This window comes from Trichosurus vulpecula, chromosome 6 (assembly GCF_011100635.1).
Source record: "Trichosurus vulpecula isolate mTriVul1 chromosome 6, mTriVul1.pri, whole genome shotgun sequence".
Classification (NCBI taxonomy): Eukaryota; Metazoa; Chordata; class Mammalia; order Diprotodontia; family Phalangeridae; genus Trichosurus; species Trichosurus vulpecula.
This window is the reverse complement of record NC_050578.1, coordinates 160,582,924-160,604,946: the sequence shown is the minus strand read 5'-3', so window position 1 is coordinate 160,604,946 and position 22,023 is coordinate 160,582,924. Positions and strand designations below refer to the sequence as shown.

General features: G+C 37.8%; 1 pseudogene; it reads left to right on the top strand.

Moving 5' to 3' along the window:
- The first annotated feature begins 11,469 nt into the window (after nt 1-11,469).
- LOC118854820 lies at nt 11,470-18,046 on the top strand (annotated as a pseudogene).
- Nucleotides 18,047-22,023: the final 3,977 nt, after the last annotated feature.

The window sequence follows — 22,023 nt, the reverse complement described above, 5'->3', positions numbered from 1 at the left end:
ATTCTTTGAATATGGCAAATGGCATATTAAATACATTCCTTCTTTTAATAAGCATTTATTAAGTTCTTTCTGTTTCTGGGGCACTTTGTTAGGTGTTGAGGATCCAAAGACCAAAAGAAAAGTTCATATGTTCAAGATTAAATTCTACTAGAAGGAGAAAATGAAGGCATGAGTTCGGTAGTGCCGCATAATGGTAAATGCCCCCAAAGTAGAGCAGTACTGTCACACTGCAGCTGAAGATTGTCTATATCTGGCTCACCTTTAGGCCTATGAGCATGGCTACAATGATCCAGGTCAACAAAATTACTGAAGGGAAGGAGTTTCCTTTTTCTGGGAGTAACCTTTAGAGGTATGGATTGGTCCTAGGTACCCTTCAACTGGAGAATTCACTGGAGACCAAATCACTTTGAAAAGAACAGGTCTCTTCCCTCTCTTTTCAGCAGTAGAACACAAATATCTGAATCTAACGCAGTAAAGTCTGTGGCTTTTGATTTCTTTTGTAAAGGCTTCAAAATTATCTGGAAAGACTGACCCAGAACCATAACTGGGGGGGGGGGAAGCATGACTTTGCTCCTAGGGTGCCAGAATTTAGAGGATGTTGATGGCAGTTACACTCCTTCCAAAGGAAAGAAACAAATGAGCTTAGCACTTAGTTGACAAAAATCTTAAAAATAGGAAGCTGCCAAATGGTGCATGATTTTACCACCTTCCTTCAAATGCCACTGCCAAAGCCCAAGTGATTTTCTTTTGGATATATGTCCACCCACACCTCAATTGTATTTGTCTTTTTAAAAATTGAGGTTTATCTGCTCCTGGTTCTGGGGAGGGAGGGTTGGCATTTGTCTCAGGTTCCAAAAATTCTGGCTACAGCTTCGAACTCAATTCATAATTACAGACAACTTTCTGTGGAGGCTAAAAGTGTTTTGGGGAAAATCTATCATGGAAAGGGTGGATGTGCATTTGACAAGTGGTTCATAAAGCAAAGAAAAGGTCCCTTGGGTAGGAAATCCATTCTTACTCTTCCAAGCACCTCAGTTGCATCTGTGGTCATACAGGACTACTTTCTAAAAGCCTTCTAGCATGTTTTCTGTGCTAGCAGATGTCTAAAATGGGAGTCACAAACACTTTCAAGCCCACTAAGATACAAATTTCCACGGTAAAATATCAACATAATCTATCCTCAGCTGGTTAAAGCAAGCACATGGAATGGCCCCTACTTTCTGCAGTGTTGCAAAAATGAAACAAACCCATCCAGATTTTATCTACTGTCCAAGCAACTTGGAAGGAAAACAGCCAAGGGAAAATTTGTCTCAATGTATCCATGTAGCTCAGGAGAGAACATTTGATTTTACTTTCAGAAGCATTCAATTCTATTCTTCATAGAATTGGCTTCATCTTGCAGTGTTCTCTTGCAATAAATGTAGTTTGTATGCCCAATCAGAAAAAAATACCAAGATATTGGTGAGCTAATCCCCAGAGAGACGTTTAGTGGGGCTGAAAATCCTAGTGAGAATCAGTTATTATAATAAGTAAAACAAATAGGACAATATGTTATGTGTAGACATCCCAGATGCTGCGTATTACTACCCATTTCCTGATAAAGTGATGTTAGATCAGGGATTATTAGCTTGTGGTCCAGAGACCCCCAAGAGGTCAGCGAAAGGATTTGAAAGGGTCTGTGAATGTGGATGGAAAAAAATTACAAATTTATTTTTACTATCCTTTGTTTTCCTTTGTAATTCTATGTGCTTATTTTATACATTTAACAATGTTATTCTGAGAAGAGCTCCATAGGCCTCAACTGATTGCCAAAAGCATCTATGACATAAAAAAAGGTTTAAAAACCCCTGTGTTCGATGCTTTCAGCATACTTTGTCTTCACTTCAGCAAGAGTGGGTGGACTGAGTGATTTTATCGGAATAGTTAATAAGAAGAAAGTGAAATTCACTATTTTGGAAGCCTCTGGAAATGTCTGAACAGATTCTAACTGATTTCAGGCCCCAGTGGCAAGGGGAATGTGAAGATTGGTTCTTCAGATCTCTGGTAATTCAGGTATTGTTATCTTTCAGAGTAGAAATGGCCTCAGAATGAGTAGAGTGAACCATGCCAGTAAAGATGGCCAGATATCTGCAGACAGAAAGGTGGCCAATACCCTGTACCTCCACCTAAGTGCTTCCAGTAATTCAAGGTTGGTTAGATCACATATAATACTATTCATCTTAAATATTTTCCCATCAGTAGGTAGTGTCACATTCCAGGATTTTTATGGCATAGAATGAAGAATTAATGGCTTGTGGGGAATCTGCGGTAATCATATTCAATGTTCCATGTAGTCATTAGGTAACACACAATTACTTAAAATAACTATTAAAAACCATTTGCTTAAAAATATTTGGGTAGCAATTAGAATACTTTTAATTTGAATATTTCTGGAATAATTTTTACATGCAATTTGAATTTCTTAATATGGGAAGAGACCCTTACAAATGAACTAATCAAAATATCAGCTGCCTCTGGACAAGATGCAGTTCTGAAAAACTCAGTGCTAGCACCCTTATTTGCCTCCCACATATCTTTGGGAATGCTTCTATGGTATCATACGCAAAATCTGCCAATTATTTTTTCTCTGTTTATTCTAAGGAAGCCAACAAAGAAGAAACACCTGCATTCTATTGTCTGCATGCCTGTGTTGAGTTGTGCCATAGGCTATATTTCAATAATAATGATAATGGTGACAATGATAATGAGAGCTGACATTTACATATCACTTTTTGAACCTCACATCAACCCTGAGAGGCAGGCACTACAGTTATTATTATCTTTCCCATTCTCCACATGAGGAAACTGAGGTTTAGAGGATGGCAAGGAAAGTCTGAGAAAAGTTGTCAAACTAGGTATTCCTGGTTCCAAATCCAGCGTTTTATCCATTATATGGCAACATCTCTTAAGAAACCACTAAAATGAAATTAAGCATGACACTAGGTAAAACAGTTATCCAAATTTATTTGGTCTTAGGTGCAAATTGTAGAAGGGGTTAAAGACCAGCAAATTGTTCCAGACATGTCCCTGCCAATTTGGGGTGCCCCTATAATTTTTTTTAGAAATAAGGATTTTTCTAGGGAAGTGATCTCCATAGTTGAATAGATCAGCTCATAGTTTGCCCCCTCCCCAAGTGCTTGCCATTATTTGACTCTTTTATTAAACATTAAGACATCTTCTTGTTATGAATTCTGCTTCTTCAGGTGAATTGCCCTGTGGGCTTTCTTTCATTGGGAATCTCATTCAGTCTGGATGATCTTCATCCTTTTTTATTTTCTATACACACCCTCAATCTCCTTGTCTATAAAGAATCATGACACATCTAATACTGTGAAAATTGATCAGAGTCAAATATGTCTTTTTTCTGTGTCTTTATTGAATTATTCAGTATCCTCTCTACTCCACAACTTATGGGAGACTGAAATTTTTGATACCCCAGTTCTAATCTGATGTAACACAGTTGATAAATCGAACTACACTGAGTTAAGAGAAGGCTTGTAAGCCATTTACACCAAATTCCACTAAGAATAGAACTGCAAACCAACAGGGTCATTCCTCATAAGATTCTTTGCAGGTCTGAGCTATTCCCATCAGATTTCCAAGGACGCTAGTTCAGGCAAGATTTGAATCAATGTCTGTTCGATAAGACAGGGATTAATTTGTTAGTCAGGCCTTTTGCTGACATAACTGAAATAGGCTTTCCCTAGAGAGACGCTATGCTTTTTGCTAAGTAATTTGAAGGAGAATTTCTGTGGTGTTTTTTACTTTAAATGACAAATTCACTTTAAAGAATCATGAATACAGAGTAGGCAATAAGAATGTCATTCAAAATACACTAATATTTCATAAGGGTTCACTTTTTCACTTTGCTCTCGTTGATAGGAACACTTATGAAGTACTTTCTCAATTAGCTCACTATGCTTTTAAAGAGATGTCATTTATTATAATATGCATCTCAGTCTGAATTACTATGACATTAGAAAGAATATTGGACTGTGAGACAGTAGACCAGAGTTCTAATTTCCATCTCATTTATAATTAGCTGTGTGATCCTAAGCTGTAACATCTGTGCCTCAACTTCCTCATCCAAATGGGGAAGAGAATTACTAGCCAACCCAATCCACATCCTTCTTGTGAATGTCAAAAAAGCAATGTGGTGTCAAAGAAAGGTTGCTGAATGTGGACTCAGGAGATATGGGTTCAAATTATAACTCTAACATTTACTGATTCTCAGTCCTGGGGCTATTAATTTCATCTCTCTAAGCCTTAGTTTCCTCATCTGTAGAATAGAAGCAAGACTAGCTCATAGGATGGTAATGAGGAAAATATTTGGAAAACCTTAAAGTGCTATTAAAATGTGAATAATATCTGTGATCAGCTAAGATGACATATAATATGCAAAAATGTTACGTAAACATAAGGTAACCTGGCACCATGAGGGATGAGTTGTAGCCATCCCTAAGAACCTGATTCAATAATGTGAAGAGGAGAGATGTGGACATTTAAATGGCAAATCAACAGGAAGGGCTTTGGCAGTGTGAGAAAAGAACCTGGCAATGCTTTAATTATGAATTTCTTCAAGTTGGCTTGTATTCTACCAAATTGCTTGGATGCTACTCTCTGATTTTCTCTTCCTACCAGAAGAAATTGGTGACATTTTTAAATGGCAATTGATGTTGAGAAGACAAATGATGCCTGGGCCCAGACAGCAAAGCAGAGTGCTGCCCAAAACCAGTAACAGCGTTTCTTAATAAAAGCAATTTCTCATCTCTATCATGTTAAAAGGTTTCTTCCCCTGAACCCAAAAGTGAATTGTCTCCTCCAAACAGCCATGCATTTCTCTCTTTTAGCGAACGGTGAAAAACTGCCTGAGTGTGAAAGTCAAAAAATTTCTCAGCTCTTTCAGAACCATGAGACAACTCGTCAGTACTCGTCAGTCACAATGATAGCTCCATTCACAAACTGACACTCTTAAATCATGTAGGATGGGGGGAAAATATTATCTAAAGGATTTAGAGACAAGAGAATAATAAGTCCCTCGGATACTTCAGAATAGAATGCCAGAAAGGACTAAATTTCAATGTCTTGTATATTCCTTGTCTTGAAATTCTTTTTTAAAAGAATTTCTAAATTGCCTTGTGAAATAAATGCTGATAAATCTTTATATTAGTCGAGTAGCTTCTGAAAAAAAGTTATTCTACTTATGGACTTCCTAGGATAGAAATGTAGAAAACCATGCAGATAAATGATAGGTGTATATATCAGACAAAAATACAGACTGAAGCAGTTATCAACTCTGAACTATGAAAACGTTTCCTAATCTTGGAAAACTTTATGTATGTGTGTGTGTGGGGGGGGTGTTGTTTGCTTATTTTTGTATTCGTTGTTTTATCCAACCCTACTCTATTCTGGCTAGTTCCTTTTTATATGCCTGGATTGAAATGGCCTATTATATTTGTAACAGAAGCTTTTACAAGGGAATATTTACTTCAGAAGTATAACCACAAATATATACAAATACAGTCTCCAAACACATGGGAGGTATAAAGCTCTCCCCACCCAGTACATACATGCACACACACACACACACACACACATACTCCACCTCAGTTTCTGGGGAGGGGATAGGGCACAGGACTAGTTCCAAGTCTAAAACCCCTCAGGCTTGAGTCTCAGGCACTCTGGCTTCTCAGGGCCTCCATGCTAGGCTGCTTGGATGTACCACCCTGCCTACAATCTTGGCACCATGGATGCCATAGCTTGAACTCCCAGGTGATGTGGGAGTCACCTCTGTCATCTGAAACTCAGGAGGACAAACAGCACAGAACAGAAACAAGCACCACCAGTCTAATTTCTTGGAGCCAGGGTATAATAGAGGTAATAAAGGTAGCGGGGGATGGTAAGTCTTTCTCTTCTTAGTGGTTCAGTTCACAGCATCTGTGCTGAGTGCTGGGCACAGCAGGTGGGAATTGTCAAAAAAAGTAAAGCAAAAAAGATCATGATAGAAAGATAGAGCAAATGGCTCTGTCTCACCAGCTTTAAAGAAGCAGGGAGTCAATCAAAGGAGGCTCCCCTACCCACATGTTGGGAGAAGCAGTGGGCTCCATGTTAAACAAATTGGTCATGCTGAAAAGGCCCCTCAAGGGCCTCCACATTAGGAATACTGGGCATACCCAGAGAAGCCCAGGTTACATATTTCTTTGTGTTTTTCACATTATAACACTGATAACTGGACATTCCTTCTAAGGGACAGAATATAGAGTTCAGTTGTGAAAGATTAGCATGACTATGGAGTCTTCAGGAAATCTCATCATCACATAGATTCTTAGATGTACTTGGTGCCCCTACCATGAGCAGCATAGAACCATGGACCTCATGGACAGGCATGACACATAATTTCCCCCCTCTCGGCAGCAATCAGGCTCTCTCTCCCTCTCTCTATCTCTGTGTGTGTGTGTGTGTGTGTGTGTGTGTATAATACACACATACACATCATACGCACAAAACATGGAGGTGGGACAAGGAAGGGAAGGGGAGTAACAAGGAATGCTAGACAACTACTTGATAGTCATTTCCATGTTTTCACCTGTCAAAAAATAAAAATAAAAGTAGAACTCTACTTACAAGTTTTGGTGTTTGGTAGGAATCTTCAAATTGTTTAGCACTAATCCCTGTCTTCAGTTACTTATTGGAGTAGGCTTACCTCAGGAGGGATTAAAGAGGAAACTTTCCTGTGCCAACTGTATGATTATGAACAGAAATTATGGAAAACATTTAAATATGGAAGACCAACATGAGTATGTTTGCAACATGAACCTCATAAGATAGAATCAGAATGCTACACAGACCATGCTCAACTATTTTCTCTTTCCTAACTCAGGTATGAGTGGAAATTTCAGAGTTCATTTCTAGTATAGGATGCTGGCTGTGTTCATTGGTTCCTAGACTCATGTCTAACAGCATTGACTAAATATGAAGTTGAAACTTTTGCCTCGCTATCAGGCTTCACCTAAAATCTCTGACTTGGAAAGTGTTAAGTAGAAATAAATAGATTCTCAATAGATTCTATCTTATTTTGAAACTAATAAGGTAGTTTCATATATACACACATACATACATAGGAGATTTTAATCTAGCCAGCTAATGATGCTGAAGACAACTGCTTGGGACTGAGGAAGCTAAATCCTCAATTAATTGAAGTGAGGCCTCTCTCACGATAGACGGAGGGAACTATAGTCCCCCTAGGACAGAGGTTTTTAACTTTTTATGTTATGAACCCTTGGCAATCTGATGAAGCCTACAGACTCCTCATAATTATGTTCTTAAATACATAAAATAAAATATGTAGGATTACAAATGAAACCATTTATATTGGAATACAGTTTTTAAGTTCATAGACCCAAGGTTAAAAACTGCCCTAGAGACTATCCCAAGTTCTTTGTCAAACAGTCCATTCCAGGTCCTTCATCTAACTCAATCTGAATAGCTACTTAACTGAATTTTCCTCTATCTTTCCCACCCCTACTTAAGATTCAAATCTCAGCTCTGCCTCTTAATGTCTGTGTGGCCTTAGGGAAATCAATTAATCTTATTTCCTCATATAAAATGAGGGGTTTGAACTAGATGATTTCTAAGGCTCCATCCAGCTATACATTTATGATCCCATGATTCTAAGGAAGAGCCAGATCCTAGCATTTTTTCACTTCACATGTAATTAAATATCCTGGATCTGATCTAAAAAGAACTGTCAAAAAGGGTAGAAATCTACTTCCAAGTTTTGGTGTCTGAGTTTGGAAGGAATCTTTAAATTGTTAATCATTCTTCTCTGCCTTTAGCTATTCAGTGGATCAAGCTTACCTCAGGAGTAGATGAAGGGAGGGAATCTCCCCATTCCTAAGTACGTTTGTGATTCCTGAAAGTTTCTATATTCATACTTAGAGGCATTTGGTTATGATAAAAGTTTTTGCAAAAATTCTTGTCCTACATTGGTAGGATAAATGACAGTACACAGAGAGGCATCTTTGGCAAATAGTGAAACTGGAAAAACTGCCATGAGTCAAACAAATTTACTAAAGTAATATTTTATTTTCTCACTAATTACATGTTAAAACAAGTTTTAACATTTGTGGGTTTTTTTTAAGTTTTGAGTTCCAAATTCTATCCCTCCTTCCCCTCCCCCTTCCCTGAGACAGTAAGCAATCCAACATGGATTATACATCTGTAACATGAGCCAAACAACTTTTAAGAAGTTGTTCACAGTTAACAGTTATTAAAATATTCAGGAGGGAAAGGAATCTGACCTCTTTAAGAAAGGATAATGGATTAACATGGAAGGAGATACCCTGAATGAGTGCTAGGTGGGACTCTGTGTAGGGGTGGATAAATCTCCTTTAAAGGCCAAAGCCACTAAGTAAAGAGAAAAGAAAGCAAGAAGATATTGGAACTGAAGAAGATGGGGGGATGTGTAATGTATGCTGTGTTATCAATTTTTAAAAATTAGTCATATGGTTCTGGCAAAATTGCAAAGACATTTGTGAACAAAACAACTATGAAATTAAAAACAAAATTCAAAATGTTATAGCAAGGATGTGACAAATGGAAATAATATCTAAAAATGCTGGCCAATTAACTGTTCCTCATACTAGACATTTCCATCTCCCATCGCGATGCCTTACCACTGGCTATATCTTTTGCCTAGAATAATCTCCCTCCCCACTTTTGCCACTTAATTTTCCTTCTTTCCTTCAAGACTCAGTTTAAATTCCACCTTCTGCAAGGCACTTGTCCTGGTCCTCCTAGGGGCTAGTGCCTTCCTACTGAGATTACCTTTCATCTACTCTGTATTATCTTGTTATTTCTAAGACATATACTGAATATGTAGTTACCTAAGTGGTGTTGGCCAAACTGGAATGTAAGCTCTTGGAGGGCAAGGATTATTCTTGCCCTTTTTTCCTATCCCCAGTACCTGACACGTGTTAAGTACTTAATAAGTGACAAGTAATCAAAGGGGGAAATAAATGGTTATGAAGTATCTTACAACATTTACTAATGTTCTCAATTATGGAACTTATGGATGGTCAGCTATCACATCCTTTCTACTAAGTTCCTTATAAAATGATTAGTCAGAACAAAATAGATCTAAAATATATGTTTTTAAAAAATCAGCATTGTGTTATCTGGTACCATTAGTATGAAGCTTTTTTATTAGTTAAGATTTCATTTCAAAGGCTTTGCCACTTCAGAAAGGTTGAGAACCCCTGATCCATTATATCCAATTTCACCATGGGATGTCACACTTAGTTAGATCTTTTTAAGTTCATTCATTTATTCATTAAACATTTATTATCTGAAAATGCTATTCGTTTCAGTAATGATCAAGCAATGTTGTAAAATATAAACTTCCAATTCACTAATATGCTCTCATTGTTTCTAGTAATGATTATTCTATAGCACTTATTTTGTTGACCTCAGATTGTAGTCTTTTATAGTTTTCATCCTCTATTTTAAAAAAATAGTATTTTCACTAAATCTCATTCCTTGATTAGCAGAGGGAAATGTCTTAGGCACAGAGAAATGGTCTTAGCCCCTGCATGGTCAGATGGGCAACATTTGGTTTCTTGACATGTATGATTACAGATCATTCCTGAACCATTAGGTTTCCAAAGTGGGGGATACTGCCCCTGTTGGGGGCTAGAAGGATCTAGGGGGCAGTAGTAGCCTTGGGTGCAACTGGGGGCTATTGAATAAAAATAAGGATGTATTAGAAGCATAAGAAAAGAAAATAAGAATATTTTGAAAAACTGTTCATACATGTTTCATCTGTTGTATAACAGAATTAAATAAAAATTAGTGATTACATTATTTTCCAAATAAACACACAAAATGCAAGTTATAACCTATTAGTGGTCAAGTTCACTTACAGGTCTTAATAAGCAAGTGTTGGCAGGCAAGCTTGTCACACATTGTCCAGAAGTCCAGCATGCATCAGTAGGAATATGTGCGTGTAAGGACTTGTTTACAATACAATACTATAGATTACATGATACAATATCATGTCGTCAAAATTTCAATGCAGGAAAAAACCACAAATTTACAATAAATTATTAAATTTAAGATGCATCATTTTTAAAAAATATATTTTGTATTTTTTAAATGACCCAAATTTTCAAAAAACCATTAAAGAGTTTTAAAGAAAGTAGATTTCCAGGGGAATGCTGAGTATTTTTTTTTGAAAAGGGGACAGTAGGCTAAATAAGTTTCGGAACCTCTGCTTGAGCTGTAATGATTAGTGATTTGCACTGGGGCCCTAAACGAGACCAGGTACAGATCAGAAAGACATCTAGGTGACAAGATACCACATACACCTTCCTAAAGACTGGTCAGCAGAGCACACGGGTAAAGGGATCTTGGCTAGGAAATTAGCCACTAAAGTTGTATAGCTCAGTTATACCCGAGAGCCCATTGTAGTTTTTCATTCCCTTTCTTCCTCATAGACAGTCTCTCTTCTATTGCAGAGTTGTGTTAGACAGTCTCACAATATTTGCTAGAATTGGTAAAATTGCTTCTTTCCTATAAATAAACCATGAAACAACATAGGATGAGTCAGCATCCCATTCCAGCTCGTTCTCCTACCTATACAGCCCCATATATGACTCTCCTTCAGTCCTAAAAGACTATAGATTTGTGTACTGACACATTCAGGAAAACTATAGGATGCTACAAAAGTTAATGTTCATACAGATGGTAGGTCATAAAGACAGTTCAAATACCAATTGTTTTTATCCTAAGCTGTTCAATTAGCCTCACCTCCTTGCCTCCATTCTCTTTATAAAAACTAGTCTCATTAATAGTTTCATAGAAAAGATGGAAGATGAAAAATAGGACTTATCCTTTTTGTAAGCCCTGAATAAGATATCAAATAAACTTGAAAATGTGCTTGAAGATTCTGGAGGTTTGCAAAGCTCACCCTGGGAGGGTACATCTGTGTTCTTTCAGTGCAAGTCACTTTCCTTAAGGCAAAGCAATTCTCTTTGAAGCTGTCAGTTCTTTAGAGAAAATGTTTGCTTCATTTAAAATAAATTTATTAGTGTAATTAATGAACCATAGAAACCCTTGACATCTCTATTTAATCAATCAGAAGTAAGCAGGTACAAATAAGCCCTCAGTCAATCTGAGAGGATCAGAGGAGCTTTGGCTCATTGGATGACAAATGACATTGTCACACATGAAATAGCTTGTGATTGGTTAAGGAGAATAAGTTATACCTTCTGGAGCTACATATAAAAGCAGAAATCTTGTTTGGAGCTAGCTAATTTAGCCATGGTAAAATCTAGCGATTCTCTCCTGAGAATGAATTGCTGGGGAGTGGGGGAGGGGGGAGGGGGAGAGGAGGAATACAGAGAAATCACCTCCTGACCAGGTATTAATCTCATGAACCTGAAAAGGTCAGAAGATGTGGAGTTGGCATTGACATTGATAGCAATATCCAACAGATTCAGTGGCATTGTCACTATAACAGCTATCAGTATGGCACCATCTACATTGGGAGCTGAGAGACACATCGAAGACAAAGGAGACACACCAGAGTAAGGCCATTCCAAGACTACAAGGACAGTGATCTTCAGAGCTCAGCAGAGAGCTATGTCTAAGAGTAACTTCATGAAGACTCCATTAAGGGAGAAAAGGACTTTAAGATACCAACAATTGTGTGTTTTCCCTTTAGCTACATGTATGCTCTAAGTTTGAATCCATTCTCCCCAGAGACTGTGTGTGCAAGGAGAGAGTAAACTTTTATTTGAGGAGTTATTTCTTTTATTTTCTTGAGACTGAGTCTTCTTATCTTGCCTAGGCTGAAAGTACAATGGTCACTAGTGGGCCCAACCACATTGTTTATTAGGATGGAAGCTTCTATGTTCTCCATTTATGACCTGGGCTAGTTTGTCCCTCCTTAGGTAGTCTGGCACACACTTACTCGAGATCCTGGGGAATCACTGTCCTGGTGCCTGGTTTAGTGCAGACACTGGTTCAGCTTTAACCCTGCTGCAGCTCAGAACTCCCCAACTCAAGCAATCTACCACCCTCAGCCTCCTTTTGTTAGCAGGATTATAGGCATGTGCCACTCCACTCAGACACTCTATTTTCTATTATAGTCATGTTATTTTTTTTTCAAGCATAGCACATCTATCATTTGCTCTAAAAGTAAATCTGAAATATCGATTCTAAAGGGGGGGGTGGAATGTGAGAGCTGCTGTCAGAGGGAGCCAAAGAAACAAAAGTTTTGGATTACTCGACTGTAACATGAAAGGTAGAAATTCCTGTGAGTGTTTTTTTTAGTACTACTGAGAACCTCTTTGTTAATTTCTAGTAATGATGTTTGCAGTTGGTTATACAAAGAAAAACAGAAGCAAATATTGAACCACATTCTCTTGTTTCCTCTTGCCTCTCAGCTAGTTAGCTAGGTATATCAGGAAGGTTTAGTCATCTAGAGGCAATAGTAACTTTGTAGTTACTATAGTACTAGTGTAGGGGTTGTAATACAGTCATTAGTGTATAATGTAATGTATCTTACAAATATCTGGCTCCCACAGAGGAAATGGCAAAATCCTGGTTATTTTCTTACATGAACACAAGGTGCATTACTGAGGATTTGCACAAGATGCTAAAGAATTAAGTGTCCCCACCATCATGCAATGTTGGAAATGGTAGAGAATTCAAGAAAACTATTTGGCACTTTTTATTTTCAAAGTACTTTCCATGTTTACAGTGTTCCAATGAAAGAGTGAAAATATATTTTCCCATTATCATTTCTCTGACCCACCTCACCTTGAAATTTTGGTTGAGATATCAAATGACTTGCCCAAAATCACATGGCTAATAAATATAAGAACCAAGAATTCAGGTCCTCTGACTAAAAGCCAATGCTATTTTCTGTATATCACACATTTAAGGCTCAAAGATAGTAAACAATTTGAGAGAGATAATGAGATGGCAATCTCCTCTGGTATGATTAATCCTCTGTTGCTAAAAGAGAAATATTAAGTAATACATAGCTCTCACACACATTCCCTTTTGGCCTTGGGATTTTCATTATCTTTGGATTATTGCTTTTTATTTCATAATTACATGAAGTGTGAGAGTACATGTAATCTAAATGTAATTGCCTTTAGATACAATTTCCTAAATTATTTGATATCCACCAAAAATCATCCTTAAGTATTTCATCAATATTTACCTCTAAAAATTCTTCTCAAAAATACCAAAATATTTTAATAAGTAAACATATGCCAATATTTTAAAAGTCCCCAAAATATCCTTGAGAATTCAAAAAATAAATTGTAGTATAACCACACTGTCATGGCAGACAACCACACTAACATTGCAGACCATTTCCCACACAGAACAGTGATCCACAAAAATTCAAAAATAATTTTTTTAAAAAAATAGATGGTATCACATAGAATTTTGAAAGTCTCTAAATTATATGGAATGAAAAGCTTTCAAAATACAGGCTTAGAAGAAAAATTAAAACCATGTGGGGCTTTAGGTCATCATTACCATTCTATCTGCTATTGGAGTTTTCCTGAAGATACTTTTAGTGAATCGAGAGAGACAAAGAGAGAGAGACAGACAGACACACACACACAGACAGAGAGACAGACAGACAGAGAGAGACACACAGAGAGAGAGAATTATATTTATTATAATGCTTACTAGGATCCGGTGAAGCCCTGAAAGTAGGCATACATGTTTGGATTTATACAAAGTGGTATACCTTTTGATGGTCCATATGAAAATGCCAAGATTCAAGAGTGGAATCAAAAGGCCTTCTATGAGGAAAATGCATACAAACAAACTAAATGAACAAGTGATACATTGACAGTACAGCATAACACAAATGAATGTCATCTGGATTTATCTGTAGAAATAAAAAAAGGCTTATGATCATGCTTGCCACTCAGCTCCAGATCTTCATGACTAGAATATATAGATATGTTATTCCTAAGGAGTTCAGTTTTGTTGATAAATACAGATACGTCAAGTAAATGGTAAAAACCAATTTGTTATCAAGGAAGGCTCCAAAAATTTAGAACCATTTGATTACCTAGAAGGACATAGCCTGGTGGTCAAAATTATACAACAGAAGTTCACTATCTTTCATGAACTAGTAAATGACATATCTTCTAACTATATTCCACAAAATGTGCTTAATACTTCAGCAAATAAATGGTCTTGAAATCAAACCTTGTCACATAATAAACAGTTGCCTGCATTTTCCTGACTAGAACATGGATTCATAAAAAATTTAAAACAACATTTTAAATGGATATCGACCTACCAAATACTCACCTCCAAGCAATATGAGATGAACAGCTATTGAAATATAGAGACCTAACAGAGGAAATAAAAATCATGTAAGAATTGGATGGGGTACATAGAATACCCATTGTCTAGTTTGCAATTGGAATTAATCTAAATATTCTTCCGGAGAAACTATAAAAATTGAGCTTGTGTCTTTATGTATTTAGTTACAAAAAATTATTTTATCTATAAGTTTTTTTCCTTTCATTTCATTTTTATTTTATTTTTGTCAATTACATGTAAACACATTTTTCATATTCATTTAAAAAAAGTTTTGAGTTCCATATTCTCTGCTTCCCTTCTACCCCTCCTTCTGAAGGCAAGCAATATGATAAAGGTTACCTATGTGCAGTCATGCAAAACATTTCCATATTAGCCATGTTGCAAAAGAAAATGCACACCCTCCCCAAAAAAGAAGAAAGTTAAAAGTATGCTTCAATCTACGTTAAGACTCCATCAGTTCTTTCTCTGTAGATGGATAGCATTTTTTTTCATCCTAAGTTCTTCAGAATTGTCTTGGATCATTGCATTGCTGAGAATAGCTAAGTCGTTCATAATTGATCAACATACAATATTGCTGTTACTGTGTGCTATGTTCTAGTTTTGCTCATTTCACTTTGGATCAGTTCATATAAGTCTTTCCAGGTTTTTCTGAAACCATCCTGCTCATCATTTCTTATAATACAGTAGTATCCCACCACAATCAAATCTTACAACTTGTTCAGCCATTCTCTAACAGATTGGCATCCCCTCAATTTCCAAGTCTTTTCCAACACAAAAAAAGAGCTGCTATAAATATTTTTTCTAGATATAGGTCCTTTTCCTTTTTTCTTTGATTTCTTTGGGTACAGACCCAGTAGTGGTATTGCTAAATCAAAGGCTATACACAGTTTTATAAAGCCCTTTGGCTATGGTTCTAAACTGTTCTTCAGAATGGTTCAATCAGTTTACAAGTCTACTAATAGTGCATTAGTATCCATATTTTTCCACATTCCCTCCTACATGTGTCACTTGCCTTCCTGTCATATTAGCCAATCTGATAGGTATTAGGTAGCAACTCAGAGTTGTTTTAATTTGCATTTCTCTAATCATTAGTGATTTAGAGCATTTTTCATATGCCTGTAAATAGCTTTGATTTTTTCTTCTGAAAACTGTCTGTTCATATTCTTTGACACATATTCTTAAGATTTGACTCAGTTTTCTATATATTTGAGAAATGAGGTCTTTATCAGAGGAACTTGATGTAAAAATTTTCCCTAGTTTCTTGCTTTCCTTCTAATCTTGGCTGCATTGGTTTTGTTTGTGCAAAAAGTTTTAATTTTATATAATCAAAATTATCCGTTTTACTTCCCACAACAATATCTATCTCTTGTTTGGTCATAAATTCTTCCCTTATTCATAAATCTTACAGGTAAAATATTTCACGCTCCCCAATTTGCTTATGATGTCACCCTTTATATATAAATCATGTACCTACTTTGACCTTATCTCAGTATACAGTGTGAGATATTGGTCTATACCTAGTTTCTGCCAAATTGCTTTCTGGTTTTCCCTAGTGAGTTCTTATCTGGAAACCTTGGATCTTTGGATTTATCAAACACTAGATCACTATGGTCATTTCCTACTCTATTTTGTGTATCTAATCTATTCTACTGATTTGTCACTCTATTTCTTAGCTAGTACCAGAGTGTTTTGATGATTTTTGATGTCATTTCAGTTGTATCTGACTCTTTGTGACTCCATTTGGGGGTATTCTTGGCAGAGATACTAGAGTATTTTGCCATTTCCTTCTCCAGCTCATTTTACAGATGAGGAACCAAGGCAAACAGGGTTAACTGACTTACCCCCAGGGTCACATAGCTAGTAAGTGTGTGAGTCCGGATCTGAATTCAGGAAGATGACTCTTCCTAACTCCAGGCCTGGCACTCTATCCGCTGTATCACCTAGCTGCCTGTTTTGATTACTGCTTTGTTATACACCTTGACATCTGGTACTGCTAAGCCACCTTTCTTCACATTTTTTCACTGATTCCCTTGATATTCTTAATCTTTTGTTCTTCCAGATGAATTTTATTATTTTATCTAGCTCTATAAAATATTTTCAGTAATTGAATTATGACAATGAATAAATCAATTAGGTAGAATTGACATTTTTCTTGTATTGGCTTGGCTTACCCATGAGCAATTAATATTTCTCCACTTGTTTGGATCTGACTTTATTTACATGAAAAATGTTTTGTAATTGTGTTCATATAGTTCCTTATTTCTAATAGTCTTTAAAAAATTATATACAAACACAATCTTCTTTGGTTTATTCTGTGATAATAGAGATTAATAATAACATTTGCACAGTGCCTTAAGGTTTACAAAGTACTTTCCTTTCAATAACTGTGAAGCAGTCATATAAGTATTATTCCCCCTACTTAACAGATGAAGAGACAAAAGTTCAGAGATATTAACTCTGATTTGTCCATTGCTGTATAGTCAGCATTTATTAAGAGCCTATAGCTAGTGAATGCTCAAAATAGATCTCAAGCTCACATCTTTTGACACCAGGACCTATCTATTAAACCATAATAATACGTAATACATGAAAGAGCACTATGTTTGTCTACATGAGAAAAAGGAGTTTGTTGTCCAGTAGAAGAGTTAATTTGCGACATGGAAAACACAAACTAGTAATTGATAGTATACTGAAATTAAAGTTAGAAAGTCCTAGTTTCAAATCACATCTCATATACTTCCTAGCTATGTGATCCTTGGTGGTGCAGTGGATAAAGCAGCCCTGGAGTCAGGAGGACCTGAATTCAAGTCTGGCCTCAGACACTCACTAGCTTTGTGACCCTGGGCAAGTCACTTAACCCCGATTGCCTCCCCTGAAAAAAAATGTAAAAAAAAAAGGTGGTAGACTTGCTATAGTTTGTGGAGGAGGGCTGAGATTGACCTCCTATCCTTCAAGAGGGAGGGGGGACTGGAAACAGCTCAATGTGCTCAAGAAGCGGAGAGTTGGAGGCTTGCTGGCTAGTTATATCCCAGAAGATAAGGCACTGCTGCTTCGAGATGGATGATTTGCCTGTGTTGTCTGTCCCCACCAGCCTCTATTGGATACATTGACCATGTGGACCGCTCACTGTGCAGGAAAGAGACAGTTGGCCAGCCTGCAAGATTTCTATGGTAAGAAGTGCCAGTGGAAAGGAGGAGAACAGAATCCAAAACAGCAGGAAGAAAGAAAGGAGAACTGAGAAGACAGGGCGCCAGGCTCCTCTGCTGGCCCAGACCCATTTATTCTCCTGAAGTGCCCTGTGAAGAACCCCAAATTATAACAGTTCCTGTCGATGATAGAGGAACAGACCAGAAGCTCCTTCACCCTCAGCTCCCCACCTCCCGTATGGGCACCCCAGACTGAGGAACATTCAGACAAGAAGGCTGGCACAACATCTAAGTCTGAGGGTGATATACAGGGCGAGAAGGATTTAGTAGCAGCCCCAACCCCTGTGCCCTTGAGTCCTGCCAGACGAAGCGCATTGGACCATTATCTGACCCTGCTCAGCTCTGATTGGATCCAGGATGGAAGAGGTCAGCGAATTAAGGATAAGAATGTAGAGATTGATTCTGAAGAAGAGGAACCCCCAGACCTCCCCTTGGATTGATAACCTACCTCCCCACCCATTAGTTTAAATATATCAGAGAAGATGCTAGGAAAAAAATAACAAGGACAAGCTCAGAGAAAAAGAAAAGCTTAGAGGACACTCAGTACTAGATTGATTGCAGAGACATGAATTTTTTCACCACAGCAATTTTCAAAGACCATCTACAAGTGCAGAGGTAATTACAGATCATTCAACTCTAAGTGATAATAAAAATCACACCACTACCTAAACAACTGTGCTGACAAGAAAACATGCTTATTTCATGTAAGCTAGCTACCTAGCTATTTAATCTCTCTGTGCCTCAGTTTCCTCCTCTCTATGTAGTGTCACTTCTGGATTTATTCTTTCAACTCTCACTCCACCGATAGTTGGCTTCCCAGAGAGTGGTTTACTAGTTCTCCTCTCAAGATTTTAAGGGTATTTGTGAGAGAGTGAGGTATTTCTAAAACTATTAATCACATTCCCCCATAAGTACATAGAGACTCCAGGGCAAAGTGGGTTCAAGCTTAGACAGCACATCTGGCCAAAAGGGTCACTCACAGTTTCCAGTTTCTGAAAGTCCTTCTTCCTTTGTAAAGTACCTGTTAAGCTTTCCTTTGATGTGTGTTTCTCTATTCTGGGTTCTGATGGTGCTGTCCTGTTAGACTCCTGCAACTGCCATCCTTGGTGTGTCTAGTTTGGCCTCAGTTCCCAAATGCAAAAAAATTGCTATCAGCAACTGCATTTCCAAGAAGACCGGTGTTGATGACCAAGTCCAGACTGACTTTTGAGTTCATAACGTCATCTTTTTTTCAAAGACGTAAAGAAGAGACAAAACAATAACCTCTCAGGAGCTTGGTTTGCACTTTCCTTCCACTAAGCTGGATTGCTATTAGGATGGCTGAAACCTGAAATGGCTTGCTTTATCCAAATCTCACAAGAAGTGACTGACTCTCTTCAACTAATCACAAGACATTTCTTGGGAGGCTCATCTACTTTCATTCAGTTCGTACCCAGATTATATCTTTGGTAGCTTGATTCAATAGAGGAGTCTATGTCTAATCATTCACAATAGTTTCCATCTTTTATTGATTCTATAATTCAATCAGAATCATTTTTCACCTAAAAAAGGTATTAGTCTGTAAAATATCTTGTTAGTTATATTAATTAGGATTTAGGGATATGTGATACTCCTCTTAGATATAAAATGAGGGGGTGGTCTCAGTGGCCTCTGAGGTTCCTTCCAGTTCTAAATCTTTGATCCTATGATTATACAATTATTTATTTACATTTTTGCCTTGTCTAGGTGGTCTAAAAACAACATGATTTTTACTCTCTTCTCCCTCTTTCTCTTCCACTCTACAATTAGAAGAAATAGAAAGATGTACCCAGAAGACAAAAGGCCATTTTAATTTTTTTCTTTGTCTTATGAATTGCCATGGCCTATGGCAATGTCACCTAGAGGCCAACCTTCTGATGATGAGCTTTTCCATTAAATAAACAGAATAAGGAATAATATCCAGAAAGTGTATGATTTAGAAAAAGAGTCTGGGCAATTACGGATCAGGTGCAAGGAATAATAGATGGATATTTTGATTGGTACACTGATACCCATACAACATAGGAAGAAACTAAGGAAGTTCTCTAGCATATTGAGTATAGCCTCTATGGAGGCAGAGTCATTCTTGATAAGGGCTTTACCCCCCAAGAACCACAAATTTACAGGGTTCTAACAACACTTGGGACTCCTTTAAAAGCAGTAAAACAGTTGAGTTTACCACTTATTTACCAAGAAATGTCATTAAACCAGCAAACTTTCAGATGAAGCACTTCCTCCCCCTACTCTAAGGCCTCCTCTTCAAGGGCCATGAAATATCCTATGGACTCTGCTCTCCGCCCCCCCCCCCGCCAGAAACTTGGGGACATCTTTCCTTTAAAAAAATGAATTTATCTTCAGGTATCAAAATCGGTAGTTAAAGCTCTCTTTATGGGAAAACATTCAATTATTTTCAAATAATATTTATTAAGTGCCTACTATGTGCCATGCATTATTCTAAGTGCTGGTGATAGAAATAGGAAAAAGAGGCAATCTCTGCCCTTAAGGAGCTTAATGAGAGAAGCTGAGTATCAGGGGAACATGGTATTTAATGGAGTCCAAGCCAAACAGAGCTATTAATAGGAAATTGTTCATCCTTCATTTCAAAGAGGACCAATGATATCACAGTGTGATATCTTGACTTGCACATGACTTGGATGGAAATGAGGCAGAGTTGCACAAAGTCAGCTGCCTAACTTTCTCTTCCAGAGCCACCAAAGTCCAGTGGCAAGATAAAAGTCAAGAAAACTGGCAATGGCCCAGGATGCAGTTTGGTTTCTTTAATGTCTGACCAAGCTATAAGTCATCCTGATCTATATCTTGCCACTGGACCCAGATGGCTCTAGAGGAGAAAGTGAGGTTGGTGACTTTTCATAACCCTCCCTCACTTAAATCCAATTCACTTGCAGGTCATGACATCACATTCCTGATGTTATGGTCCTTTTCAAGAACGAAGGACAAACAACAAGAAGCTCTAATCACTCCAGAAAGCCTGCTTTAGCCACCTTTATGGCAACTGGAACAAACTGTTCTCAGCTGCCCATTCTGTTGGGGGAAGTCTTCACATTTGGGGCAGACATCCCCCTAATTTGCTGACAGGTTTGAGGCCTTTTGGTTACCCTCAGTCTGGTTTAGCCCGTCTGCTGAGATGTTGTTATCTGGTAATGGTCGCTGCTCATGCTAAAACTTCTTGGTGCCATAGATGAGCATTGGGTGAAAGGTGGACACCAAAGGTAGCTGAGTGTAAGGTTAATGAGGAATAAGATCTTCCTCGTCCATCAATAGGCCTCATGAGGCATTAAGAGAAGCTTGCTTGCTTGTAGGAAGGCTTACACACCTTTTGTTCATTCCTAATTAGGCACTGAGTCAGGAGGCTTCTGGCTCTGAGCCTATTAGCTGAAAAAGTATATATAGTGAGAGGTGAGTTTTTGCTTTGGAGGCTCACTTATGAGAAAGATGTTGTGATTCTCTAGTCGAGACTCTGAGTGGCCATATGTTCAGAGCTCCCTGGCTCCTCAGAGGTAAAGGCTCTCTTGATTCAGTGGCGGATGTAAAGTTTTGATTCAGGCAATAGAGCCCTGTCTGTTGGTCTTTATTTTTCTTCTCTATATTTTTTCTGTTTAATTAAAGAAGATTGGGGCAACTAGGTGGTACAGTGAGTAGAGCACTGGCCCTGGAGTCAGGAGGAACTGACTTCAAATCTGGCCTCAGACACACACTAGCTGTGTGTCCTTGGGCAAGTCACTTAACCCCAATTGCCCTGCCAAAAAACAAAACCAAAAAATAATAATTAAAGAAGACTGTTGACCCCTGAAATGGTTGTCTTTCCTAGTAACGCAGATAAAAAAAAACCTGCACTAGCAGCCATCTGGGGTGTGTCAGTGTGGTTGCCGTTACAACGAGCAGCCCCAAAAAGCCTCAGCAAGCCCTCACACTAGATATGCTAGTCTTCCCTGAATATTCTATACACCCCTGATGGAAAATGGAGTCACCTGAAATGTTGTGAGCCATCTATAAAGGAAAATGAATACTTCAATATTTAATGAATATTAGCATATGTAGCAACTCACCCATAATCCCTCAAGCTGCAGATCCTCTTTATGTTCCATATTCCTATTCGTGTTTTGCTTTCCATCAGTAGCTTTGCTTATCTTGACTTCAAAAATGCCCTGCCCTGCCCAGGATAAACTGATCACAAGAAATTTCATGGACAAGCAGAATATTCAGTTTTTGAAACCCAGTACCTTCTCAACTCTCCTTCAGTTGCCTCTCCGCTCTGTTTGAAGGGCTGAAGTTTAATGTCTTGCTCTCCAGCCTTCCAATAATATCCACTCTAGAACGCTTCTTTCTCATGCTAAGAGCCTCCATTTCTAAACACTATCCTCATATGGAATGATTTCAA